Source organism: Oncorhynchus mykiss, chromosome 1 (assembly GCF_057628025.1).
Source record: "Oncorhynchus mykiss isolate SJ-2025 chromosome 1, ASM5762802v1, whole genome shotgun sequence".
In the NCBI taxonomy this organism is placed as follows: domain Eukaryota; kingdom Metazoa; phylum Chordata; class Actinopteri; order Salmoniformes; family Salmonidae; genus Oncorhynchus; species Oncorhynchus mykiss.
Genome location: NC_143022.1, coordinates 1621443 through 1635629, shown reverse-complemented (window position 1 = coordinate 1635629; position 14187 = coordinate 1621443). Strand labels below are relative to the sequence as shown.

Sequence of the window (14187 nt, the reverse complement as noted above, 5' to 3'; positions counted from 1 at the left end):
TCACGGTTTCTGGAAGGAAATGCTGTAGGAACGCTCAACCGGTGTCGCTCATTCAGCCGACAGAAACTTTCAACCGGTTTTCCCCATTAAGCAGCGGGTCGGAGTCAGAGGCCGAGTCTTCTCTGGTCTCTACTCCTCCCGTTACGGGGTCTGAGACGCCGAAGCTTCCCACCATTAGCTCTGACAAATTGAAAACTCTAGTCATTGGCGACTCCATTACCCGCAGTATTAGACTTGAGAATCATCCAGCGATCATACACTGTTTACCGGGGGGCAGGGCTACCGACGTTAAGGCTAATCTGAAGATGGTGCTGGCTAAAGCTAAAACTGGCGAGTGTAGAGAGTATAGAGATATTGTTATCCACGTCGGCACCAACGATGTTAGGATGAAACAGTCAGAGATCACCAAGCGCAACATAGCTTCTGCGTGTAAATCAGCTAGAAAGATGTGTCGGCATCGAGTAATTGTCTCTGGCCCCCTCCCAGTTAGGGGGAGTGATGAGCTCTACAGCAGAGTCTCACAACTCAATCGCTGGTTGAAAACTGTTTTCTGCCCCTCCCAAAAGATAGAATTTGTAGATAATTGGCCCTCTTTCTGGGACTCGCCCACAAACAGGACCAAGCCTGACCTGCTGAGGAGTGACGGACTCCATCCTAGCTGGAGGGGTGCTCTCATTTTATCTACCAACATAGACAGGGCTCTAACTCCTCTAGCTCCACAATGAAATAGGGTGCAGGCCAGGCAGCAGGCTGTTAGCCAGCCTGCCAGCATAGTGGAGTCTGCCACTAGCACAGTCAGTGTAGTCAGCTCAGCTATCACCATTGAGACCGTGTCTGTGCCTCGACCTAGGTTGGGCAAAACTAAACATGGCGGTGTTCGCCTTAGAAATCTCACTAGGATAAAGACCACCTCCATTCCTGTCATTATTGAAAGAGATCATGATACCTCACATCTCAAAATAGGGCTACTTAATGTTAGATCCCTTACTTCAAAGGCAATTATAGTCAATGAACTAATCACTGATCATAATCTTGATGTGATTGGCCTGACTGAAACCTGGCTTAAGCCTGATGAATTTACTGTGTTAAATGAGGCCTCACCTCCTGGCTACACTAGTGACCATATCCCCCGTGCATCCCGCAAAGGCGGAGGTGTTGCTAACATTTACGATAGCAAATTTCAATTTACAAAAAAAAAAATGACGTTTTCGTCTTTTGAGCTTCTAGTCATGAAATCTATGCAGCCTACTCAATCACTTTTTATAGCTACTGTTTACAGGCCTCCTGGGCCATATACAGCGTTCCTCACTGAGTTCCCTGAATTCCTATCGGACCTTGTAGTCATAGCGGATAATATTCTAATCTTTGGTGACTTTAATATTCACATGGAAAAGTCCACAGACCCACTCCAAAAGGCTTTCGGAGCCATCATCGACTCAGTGGGTTTTGTCCAACATGTCTCTGGACCCACTCACTGTCACAGTCATACGCTGGACCTAGTTTTGTCCCATGGAATAAATGTTGTGGATCTTAATGTTTTTCCTCATAATCCTGGACTATCGGACCACCATTTTATTACGTTTGCAATTGCAACAAATAATCTGCTCAGACCCCAACCAAGGATCATCAAAAGTCGTGCTATAAATTCACAGACAACACAAAGATTCCTTGATGTCCTTCCAGACTCCTTCTGCCTACCCAAGGACGCCAGAGGACAAAAATCAGTTAACCACCTAACTGAGGAACTCAACTTAACCTTGCGCAATACCCTAGATGCAGTTGCACCCCTAAAAACTAAAAACATTTCTCATAAGAAACTAGCTCCCTGGTACACAGAAAATACCCGAGCTCTGAAGCAAGCTTCCAGAAAATTGGAACGGAAATGGCGCCACACCAAACTGGAAGTCTTCCGACTAGCTTGGAAAGACAGTACTGTGCAGTACCGAAGAGCCCTTACTGCTGCTCGATCATCCTATTTTTCTAACTTAATTGAGGAAAATAAGAACAATCCGAAATTCCTTTTTGATACTGTCGCAAAGCTAACTAAAAAGCAGCATTCCCCAAGAGAGGATGACTTTCACTTTAGCAGTGATAAATTCATGAACTTCTTTGAGGAAAAGATTATGATTATTAGAAAGCAAATTACGGACTCTTCCTTAAATCTGCGTATTCCTTCAAAGCTCAGTTGTCCTGAGTCTGCACAACTCTGCCAGGACCTAGGATCAAGAGAGACACTCAAGTGTTTTAGTACTATATCTCTTGACACAATGATGAAAATAATCATGGCCTCTAAACCTTCAAGCTGCATACTGGACCCTATTCCAACTAAACTACTGAAAGAGCTGCTTCCTGTGCTTGGCCCTACTATGTTGAACATAATAAACGGCTCTCTATCCACCGGATGTGTACCAAACTCATTAAAAGTGGCAGTAATAAAGCCTCTCTTGAAAAAGCCAAACCTTGACCCAGAAAATATAAAAAACTATCGGCCTATATCGAATCTTCCATTCCTCTCAAAAATTTTAGAAAAGGCTGTTGCGCAACAACTCACTGCCTTCCTGAAGACAAACAATGTATATGAAATGCTTCAGTCTGGTTTTAGACCCCATCATAGCACTGAGACGGCACTTGTGAAGGTGGTAAATGACATTTTAATGGCATCGGACCGAGGCTCTGCATCTGTCCTCGTGCTCCTAGACCTTAGTGCTGCTTTTGATACCATCGATCACCACATTCTTTTGGAGAGATTGGAAACCCAAATTGGTCTACACGGACAAGTTCTGGCCTGGTTTAGATCTTATCTGTCGGAAAGATATCAGTTTGTCTCTGTCAATGGTCTGTCCTCTGACAAATCAACTGTAAATTTCGGTGTTCCTCAAGGTTCCGTTTTAGGACCACTTTTGTTTTCACTATATATTTTACCTCTTGGGGATGTTATTCGAAAACATAATGTTAACTTTCACTGCTATGCAGATGACACACAGCTGTACATTTCAATTAAACATGGTGAAGCCCCAAAATTGCCCTTGCTAGAAGAATGTGTTTCAGACATAAGGAAGTGGATGGCTGCAAACTTTCTACTTTTAAACTCGGACAAAACAGAGATGCTTGTTCTAGGTCCCAAGAAACAAAGAGATCTTCTGTTGAATCTGACAATTAATCTTAATGGTTGTACAGTCGTCTCAAATAAAACTGTGAAGGACCTCGGCGTTACTCTGGACCCTGATCTCTCTTTTGAAGAACATATCAAGACCATTTCAAGGACAGCTTTTTTCCATCTACGAAACATTGCAAAAATCAGGAACTTTCTGTCCAAAAATGATGCAGAAAAATTAATCCATGCTTTTGTCACTTCCAGGTTAGACTACTGCAATGCTCTACTTTCCGGCTACCCGGATAAAGCACTAAATAAACTTCAGTTAGTGCTAAATACGGCTGCTAGAATCCTGACTAGAACCAAAAAATTTGATCATATTACTCCAGTGCTAGCCTCTCTACACTGGCTTCCTGTCAAAGCAAGGGCTGATTTCAAGGTTTTACTGCTAACCTACAAAGCATTACATGGGCTTGCTCCTATCTATCTCTCTGATTTGGTCCTGCCGTACATACCTACACGTACGCTACGGTCACAAGACGCAGGCCTCCTAATTGTCCCTAGAATTTTTAAGCAAACAGCTGGAGGCAGGGCTTTCTCCTATAGAGCTCCATTTTTATGGAACGGTCTGCCTACCCATGTCAGAGACGCAAACTCGGTCTCAACCTTTAAGTCTCTACTGAAGACTCATCTCTTCAGTGGGTCATATGATTGAGTGTAGTCTGGCCCAGGAGTGGGAGGTTGAACGGAAAGGCTCTGGAGCAACGAACCACCCTTGCTGTCTCTGCCTGGCCGGTTCCCCTCTTTCCACTGGGATTCTCTGCCTCTAACCCTATTACAGGGGCTGAGTCACTGGCTTTACTGGGGCTCTCTCATGCCGTCCCTGGAGGAGGTGCGTCACCTGAGTGGGTTGAGTCACTGATGTGGTCATCCTGTCTGGGTTGGCGCTCCCCCCCCCCCCTTAAGTTGTGCCGTGGCGGAGGTCTTTGTGGGCTATACTCAGCCTTGTCTCAGGATGGTAAGTTGGTGGTTGAAGATATCCCTCTAGTGGTGTGGGGGCTGTGCTTTGGCAAAGTGGGTGGGGTTATATCCTTCCTGTTTGGCCCTGTCCGGGGGTGTCCTCGGAGTGGGCCACAGTGTCTCCTGACCCCTCCTGTCTCAGCCTCCAGTATTTATGCTGCAGTAGTTTATGTGTCGGGGGGCTAGGGTCAGTTTGTTATATCTGGAGTACTTCTCCTGTCCTATTCGGTGTCCTGTGTGAATCTAAGTGTGCGTTCTCTAATTCTCTCCTTCTCTCTTTCTCTCTCTCGGAGGACCTGAGCCCTAGGACCATGCCCCAGGACTACCTGACATGATGACTCCTTGCTGTCCCCAGTCCACCTGGCTGTGCTGCTGCTCCAGTTTCAACTGTTCTGCCTTATTATTATTCGACCATGCTGATCATTTATGAACATTTGAACATCTTGGCCATGTTCTGTTATAATCTCCACCCGGCACAGCCAGAAGAGGACTGGCCATCCCACATATGCTCTCTCTAATTCTCTCTTTCTTTCTCTCTCTCGGAGGACCTGAGCCCTAGGACCATGCCCCAGGACTACCTGACATGATGACTCCTTGCTGTCCCCAGTCCACCTGACTGTGCTGCTGCTCCAGTTTCAACTATTCTGCCTTATTATTATTCGACCATGCTGGTCATTTATGAACATTTGAACATCTTGACCATGTTTTGTTATAATCTCCACCCGGCACAGCCAGAAGAGGACTGGCCACCCCACATAGCCTGGTTCCTCTCTAGGTTTCTTCCTAGGTTTTGGCCTTTCTAGGGAGTTTTTCCTAGCCACCGTGCTTCTTCACCTGCATTGCTTGCTGTTTGGGGTTTTAGGCTGGGTTTCTGTACAGCACTTTGAGATATCAGCTGATGTACGAAGGGCTATATAAAATAAATTTGATTTGATTTGATTTGATTTGATACTCTTCACCAGAGCCCCATGGGCCGTGGTCAAAAGTAGTGCAACTGTATAGGAAACGGGGTGTCATTTGGGACACAGCCTCTAAGACCGGTTCTACTGTTGAGGGTAATGCTTTTAAAATGGCCCTCTGTGGGCTCGACCACTTAGCTGTGCTCTGCTGACTCATTATGAAACTCCTAAAATAGTGGTTACAAAGTTAAGAAGTCAGCAACATAACCAAGCACTTTGGTATTGTAGGAATGTATTGTAGTGGTCCTGTCCGTAGCTCGGTTCAATAGAGCATGGCCCTGGCAACACCACAGTTGTGGGTTGAATTCCCACTGGGGTTACATAGCTAAATGTATGGACTGCTGTCACTTTGGAAAACATTTTCTGCTGTGTAAATGGAATATATTACTGAATTGGCCTATATTACAGTACTGTATTGGCCTATATTACAGTATTACAGTACTGTATTGGCCTATATTACAGTATCAGAGTACTGTATTGGCCTATATTACAGTATTACAGTACTGTATTGGCCTATATTACAGTATCAGAGTACTGTATTGGCCTATATTACAGTATTACAGTACTGTATTGGCCTATATTACAGTATCAGAGTACTGTATTGGCCTATATTACAGTATTACAGTACTGTATTGGCCTATATTACAGTATTAGAGTGCTGTATAAGCCTATATTACAGTATTAGAGTACTGTATTGGCCTATATTACAGTATCAGAGTACTGTATTGGCCTATATTACAGTATCAGAGTACTGTATTGGCCTATATTACAGTATTACAGTACTGTATTGGCCTATATTACAGTATCAGAGTACTGTATTGGCCTATATTACAGTATTAGAGTACTGTATTGGCCTATATTACAGTAGCAGAGTACTGTATTGGCCTATATTACAGTAGCAGAGTACTGTATTGGCCTATATTACAGTATTACAGTACTGTATTGGCCTATATTACAGTATCAGAGTACTGTATTAGAGTACTGTATTGGCCTATATTACAGTATTAGAGTACTGTATTGGCCTATATTACAGTATTAGAGTACTGTATTAGAGTACTGTATTGGCCTATATTACAGTATCAGAGTACTGTATTAGAGTACTGTATTGGCCTATATTACAGTATTAGAGTACTGTATTGGCCTATATTACAGTATTAGAGTACTGTATTGGCCTATATTACAGTATTAGAGTACTGTATTGGCCTATATTACAGTATTAGAGTACTGTATTAGAGTACTGTATTGGCCTATATTACAGTATCAGAGTACTGTATTAGAGTGCTGTATTGGCCTATATTACAGTATTAGAGTGCTGTATTGGCCTATATTACAGTATTAGAGTGCTGTATTGGCCTATATTACAGTATTAGAGTACTGTATTGGCCTATATTACAGTATTAGAGTGCTGTATTGGCCTATATTACAGTATTAGAGTACTGTATTGGCCTATATTACAGTATTAGAGTGCTGTATTGGCCTATATTACAGTATTAGAGTGCTGTATAAGCCTATATTACAGTATTAGAGTACTGTATTGGCCTATATTACAGTATTAGAGTACTGTATTGGCCTATATTACAGTATCAGAGTACTGTATTGGCCTATATTACAGTATTAGAGTACTGTATTGGCCTATATTACAGTATTAGAGTACTGTATTGGCCTATATTACAGTATTAGAGTACTGTATTGGCCTATATTACAGTATTAGAGTACTGTATTGGCCTATATTACAGTATTAGAGTACTGTATTGGCCTATATTACATTACTCTATTGCTGCCCCCCCCCCCCCCCCCCCCCTCCCATCCATTAAAAATACACTTTTGGACACATGTTTATTGTATAGGGAATGCATATCTTTCTAGTGTTGGACTTTCTGGATTAGTTGCTTATTGTATTGTATTGATATTGTATTACTGTACTGTAGGACCTAGAAACACAACTATTCCACTGTAGGAGCTAGAAACACAACTATTCCACTGTACTGTAGGAGCTAGAAACACAACTATTCCACTGTAGGAGCTAGAAACACAACTATTCCACTGTAGGAGCTAGAAACACAACTATTCCACTGTACTGTAGGAGCTAGAAACACAACTATTCCACTGTAGGAGCTAGAAACACAACTATTCCACTGTACTGTAGGAGCTAGAAACACAACTATTCCACTGTAGGAGCTAGAAACACAACTATTCCACTGTACTGTAGGAGCTAGAAACACAACTATTCCACTGTAGGAGCTAGAAACACAACTATTCCACTGTAAGACCTAGAAACACAACTATTCCACTGTAGGAGCTAGAAACACAACTATTCCACTGTACTGTAGTAGCTAGAAACACAACTATTCCACTGTAGGAGCTAGAAACACAAGCATTCCACTGTAGGACCTAGAAACACAACTATTCCACTGTAGGAGCTAGAAACACAACTATTCCACTGTAGGAGCTAGAAACACAACTATTCCACTGTACTGTAGGAGCTAGAAACACAACTATTCCACTGTAGGAGCTAGAAACACAACTATTCCACTGTACTGTAGGAGCTAGAAACACAAGCATTCCACTGTAGGAGCTAGAAACACAACTATTCCACTGTAGGACCTAGAAACACAACTATTCCACTGTAGGAGCTAGAAACACAACTATTCCACTGTAGGAGCTAGAAACACAGCTATTCCACTGTAGGAGCTAGAAACACAACTATTCCACTGTACTGTAGGACCTAGAAACACAACTATTCCACTGTAGGAGCTAGAAACACAAGCATTCCACTGTAGGAGCTAGAAACACAACTATTCCACTGTAGGAGCTAGAAACACAACTATTCCACTGTACAGTAGGAGCTAGAAACACAACTATTCCACTGTACTGTAGGAGCTAGAAACACAACTATTCCACTGTACTGTAGGAGCTAGAAACACAACTATTCCACTGTAGGAGCTAGAAACACAACTATTCCACTGTAGGAGCAAGAAACACAACTATTTCACTGTACTGTAGGAGCTAGAAACACAAGCCTTCCACTGTACTGTAGGAGCTAGAAACACAACTATTCCACTGTACTGTAGGAGCTAGAAACACAACTATTCCACTGTACTGTAGGAGCTAGAAACACAACTATTCCACGGTAGGAGCTAGAAACACAACTATTCCATTGCACTGTAGGAGCTAGAAACACAACTATTCCACTGTAGGACCTAGAAACACAACTATTCCACTGTACTGTAGGAGCTAGAAACACAACTATTCCACTGTAGGAGCTAGAAACACAACTATTCCACTGTACTGTAGGACCTAGAAACACAAGCAGTCCACTGTACTGTAGGAGCTAGAAACACAACTATTCCACTGTAGGAGCTAGAAACACAACTATTCCAGTGCACTGTAGGAGCTAGAAACACAACTATTCCACTGTACTGTAGGAGCTAGAAACACAACTATTCCACTGTAGGAGCTAGAAACACAACTATTCCACTGTACTGTAGGAGCTAGAAACACAACTATTCCACTGCACTGTAGGACCTAGAAACACAACTATTCCACTGTACTGTAGGAGCTAGAAACACAAGCGTTCCACTGTAGGAGCTAGAAACACAAGCGTTCCACTGTAGGAGCTAGAAACACAACTATTCCACTGTAAGACCTAGAAACACAACTATTCCACTGTAGGAGCTAGAAACACAAGCATTCCACTGTACTGTAGGAGCTAGAAACACAAGCATTCCACTGTAGGAGCTAGAAACACAAGCACTCCACTGTAGGAGCTAGAAACACAAGCATTCCACTGTACTGTAGGAGCTAGAAACACAAGCATTCCACTGTACTGTAGGAGCTAGAAACACAAGCACTCCACTGTAGGAGCTAGAAACACAAGTATTCCACTGTACTGTAGGAGCTAGAAACACAAGCATTCCACTGTAGGACCTAGAAACACAAGCACTCCACTGTACTGTAGGAGCTAGAAACACAAGCATTCCACTGTACTGTAGGAGCTAGAAACACAAGCATTCCACTGTACTGCAGGAGCTAGAAACACAAACATTCCACTGTACTGTAGGAGCTAGAAACACAAGCATTCCACTGTAGGAGCTAGAAACACAACTATTCCACTGTAGGAGCTAGAAACACAAGCATTCCACTGTACTGTAGGAGCTAGAAACACAAGCATTCCACTGTACTGTAGGAGCTAGAAACACAAGCATTCCACTGTAGGAGCTAGAAACACAAGCATTCCACTGTACTGTAGGAGCTAGAAACACAAGCATTCCACTGTACTGTAGGAGCTAGAAACACAACTATTCCACTGTAGGAGCTAGAAACACAAGCCTTCCACTGTACTGTAGGAGCTAGAAACACAAGCATTCCACTGTAGGAGCTAGAAACACAAGCATTCCACTGTAGGAGCTAGAAACACAAGCATTCCACTGTACTGTAGGAGCTAGAAACACAACTATTCCACTGTAGGAGCTAGAAACACAAGCCTTCCACTCCACTGTAGGAGCTAGAAACACAAGCATTCCACTGTACTGTAGGAGCTAGAAACACAAGCATTCCACTGTAGGAGCTAGAAACACAACTATTCCACTGTAGAAGCTAGAAACACAACTATTCCACTGTAGGAGCTAGAAACACAACTATTCCACTGTAGGAGCTAGAAACACAACTATTCCACTGTAGGAGCTAGAAACACAACTATTCCACCGTACTGTAGGAGCTAGAAACAACTATTCCACCGTACTGTAGGAGCTAGAAACACAACTATTCCACTGTACTGTAGGAGCTAGAAACACAACTATTCCACTGTACTGTAGGAGCTAGAAACACAACTATTCCACTGTAGGAGCTAGAAACACAACTATTCCACTGTACTGTAGGAGCTAGAAACACAACTATTCCACTGTAGGACCTAGAAACACAACTATTCCACTGTACTGTAGGAGCTAGAAACACAACTATTCCACTGTACTGTAGGAGCTAGAAACACAACTATTCCACTGTACTGTAGGAGCTAGAAACACAACTATTCCACTGAACTGTAGGAGCTAGAAACACAACTATTCCACTGTACTGTAGGAGCTAGAAACACAACTATTCCACTGCACTGTAGGAGCTAGAAACACAACTATTCCACTGTAGGAGCTAGAAACACAACTATTCCACTGTACTGTAGGAGCTAGAAACACAACTATTCCACTGTAGGAGCTAGAAACACAACTATTCCACTGTAGGAGCTAGAAACACAACTATTCCACTGTACTGTAGGAGCTAGAAACACAACTATTTCACTGCACTGTAGGAGCTAGAAACACAACTATTCCACTGTAGGAGCTAGAAACACAACTATTCCAGTGCACTGTAGGAGCTAGAAACAACTATTCCAGTGCACTGGGTCTCGACCCCGCCCTGTGCAACTGGGTACTGGACTTCCTGACGGGCCGCCCCCAGGTGGTGAGGGTAGGCAACAACATCTCCTCCCCGCTGATCCTCAACACTGGGGCCCCACAAGGGTGCGTTCTGAGCCCTCTCCTGTACTCCCTGTTCACCCACGACTGCGTGGCCACGCACGCCTCCAACTCAATCATCAAGTTTGCGGACGACACAACAGTGGTAGGCTTGATTACCAACAACGACGAGACGGCCTACAGGGAGGAGGTGAGGGCCCTCGGAGTGTGGTGTCAGGAAAATAACCTCACACTCAACGTCAACAAAACTAAGGAGATGATTGTGGACTTCAGGAAACAGCAGAGGGAACACCCCCCTATCCACATCAATAGTAGTGGAGAGGGTAGCAAGTTTTAAGTTCCTCGGCATACACATCACAGACAAACTGAATTGGTCCACTCACACAGACAGCATCGTGAAGAAGGCGCAGCAGCGCCTCTTCAACCTCAGGAGGCTGAAGAAATTCGGCTTGTCACCAAAAGCACTCACAAACTTCTACAGATGCACAATCGAGAGCATCCTGGCGGGCTGTATCACCGCCTGGTATGGCAACTGCACCGCCCTCAACCGTAAGGCTCTCCAGAGGGTAGTGAGGTCTGCACAACGCATCACCGGGGGCAAACTACCTGCCCTCCAGGACACCTACACCACCCGATGTCACAGGAAGGCCATAAAGATCATCAAGGACATCAACCACCCGAGCCACTGCCTGTTCACCCCGCTATCATCCAGAAGGCGAGGTCAGTACAGGTGCATCAAAGCTGGGACCGAGAGACTGAAAAACAGCTTCTATCTCAAGGCCATCAGACTGTTAACCAGCCACCACTAACACTGAGTGGCTGCTGCCAACACACTGACACTGACTCAACTCCAGCCACTTTAATAATGGGAATTGATGGGAAATGATGTAAATATATCACTAGCCACTTTAAACAATGCTACCTTATATAATGTTACTTACCCTACATTATTCATCTCATATGCATACGTATATACTGTACTCTATATCATCGACTGTATCCTTATGTAATACATGTATCACTAGCCACTTTAAACTATGCCACTTTGTTTACATACTCATCTCATTTGTACATACTGTACTCGATACCATCTACTGTATCTTGCCTATGCTGCTCTGTACCATCACTCATTCATATATCCTTATGTACATATTCTTTATCCCCTTACACTGTGTACAAGACAGTAGTTTTGGAATTGTTAGTTAGATTACTTGTTATTACTGCATTGTCGGAACTAGAAGCACAAGCATTTCGCTACACTCGCATTAACATCTGCTAACCATGTGTATGTGACAAATAAAATTTGATTTGAATTGATTTGATTAGAAACACAACTATTCCACTGTACTGTAGGAGCTAGAAACACAACTATTCCACTGTACTGTAGGAGCTAGAAACACAACTATTCCACTGTAGGAGCTAGAAACACAACTATTCCACTGTACTGTAGGAGCTAGAAACACAACTATTCCACTGTAGGAGCTAGAAACACAACTATTCCACTGTACTGTAGGAGCTAGAAACACAACTATTCCACTGTAGGAGCTAGAAACACAACTATTCCACTGTACTGTAGGAGCTAGAAACACAACTATTCCACTGCACTGTAGGAGCTAGAAACAAAACTATTCCACTGTACTGTAGGAGCTAGAAACACAACTATTCCACTGTACTGTAGGAGCTAGAAACACAACTATTCCACTGTAGGAGCTAGAAACACAAGCATTCCACTGTACTGTAGGAGCTAGAAACACAAGCATCCCACTGTAGGAGCTGGAAACACAAGCATTCCACTGTACTGTAGGAGCTAGAAACACAAGCATCCCACTGTAGGAGCTAGAAACACAACTATTCCACTGTACTGTAGGAGCTAGAAACACAACTATTCCACTGTAGGAGCTAGAAACACAACTATTCCACTGTACTGTAGGAGCTAGAAACACAACTATTCCACTGTAGGAGCTAGAAACACAACTATTCCACTGTAGGAGCTAGAAACACAACTATTCCACTGTAGGAGCTAGAAACACAACTATTCCACTGTAGGAGCTAGAAACACAACTATTCCACTGTAGGAGCTAGAAACACAACTATTCCACTGTACTGTAGAAGCTAGAAACACAACTATTCCACTGTACTGTAGGAGCTAGAAACACAACTATTCCACTGTAGGAGCTAGAAACACAACTATTCCACTGTAGGAGCTAGAAACACAACTATTCCACTGTAGGAGCTAGAAACAACTATTCCACTGTAGGAGCTAGAAACACAACTATTCCACTGTAGGAGCTAGAAACACAACTATTCCACTGTAGGAGCTAGAAACACAACTATTCCACTGTAGGAGCTAGAAACACAACTATTCCACTGTAGGAGCTAGAAACAACTATTCCACTGTAGGAGCTAGAAACAACTATTCCACTGTAGGAGCTAGAAACAACTATTCCACTGTAGGAGCTAGAAACACAAGCATTCCGTCACACCGGTTGTAACATCTGCTAATCTGTGTATGTGACCAATAAACTAACATCTCTGATCTTGTCAATATCAGATTGTTTTAATACTCCATAATAATACATTACAGTATATATATATATATACACTGTATCATACTTTAAATGTTTATACTTTACAAACTTACATTTTCATTATGTAAATCTGTAGTAGCCAGTAGAAAAATATATATGTTTACCAAATGGTTTAATGATTATCAATGATGAGCCTTGGGATTAAGTAACGGTAAAATGTATTTTAACAAATGAGAAGAGAATCATATCAAAAGTAATGTGAGCGTTGCACTGTGAAAAGCAATGACTTTATATGACCATGCATTGCAATGTGAAACATATATTTCTATATAGAAACGCTGATTAAGTATCTTCCTTATCCTGCTCAGCAAGACACAAAATACAACAATCTGCCACTAACTTCTCAACCAAAAGGTTTTCACTTCTGACGAGTAAAGACAGTGGAAAGGTAATACTGATGTCTGAAATACTGTCGGTCAACATAAAGCGATCGCTCAACCTTTCAAACAACATGAAGACAACATTGTCAATAAGGAAAAGGTAAACCATAGGAATGTCTGAAATATATCAACATTATCTGTAAATAGCCCATTCAATCTACCTACCTCATCCCCATACTGTTTTAATTTGATGTACTTTTCTGCTCTTTTGCACACCAGTATCTCTACATGCACATCATCATCTGCTCATTTATCACTCCAGTGTTAATCTGCTAAATTGTAATTATTCGCTCCTATGGCCTATTTATTACCTTCCTCCTCATGCCTTTTGCACACACTGTATATAGACTTTATTTTTTCTACTGTGCCATTGACTTGTTTGTGTTATTGGCTTGTTTATTGTTTACTCCATACTCCAACTCTGTGTTGTCTTCTGTGTCGCACTGCTTTGCTTTATCTTGGCCAGGTCACAGTTAGCCTACCTGGTTAAATAAAGGTGTTCTCAACTAGCCTACCTGGTTAAATAAAGGTGTTCTCAACTGGCCTACCTGGTTAAATAAAGGTGTTCTCAACTAGCCTACCTGGTTAAATAAAGGTGTTCTCAACTGGCCTACCTGGTTAAATAAAGGTGTTCTCAACTGGCCTACCTGGTTAAATAAAGGTGTTCTCAACTGGCCTACC

General features: G+C 42.6%; 1 protein-coding gene across 1 annotated transcript in view; it reads right to left on the bottom strand.

Annotated features, from left to right (window-relative positions):
• The window catches only part of gabrb3 (gamma-aminobutyric acid type A receptor subunit beta3), a 51744-nt gene that overhangs the window by 36319 nt on the left and 1238 nt on the right, over positions 1-14187 (bottom strand). The gene's annotated exons all lie outside the window — the stretch shown is intronic.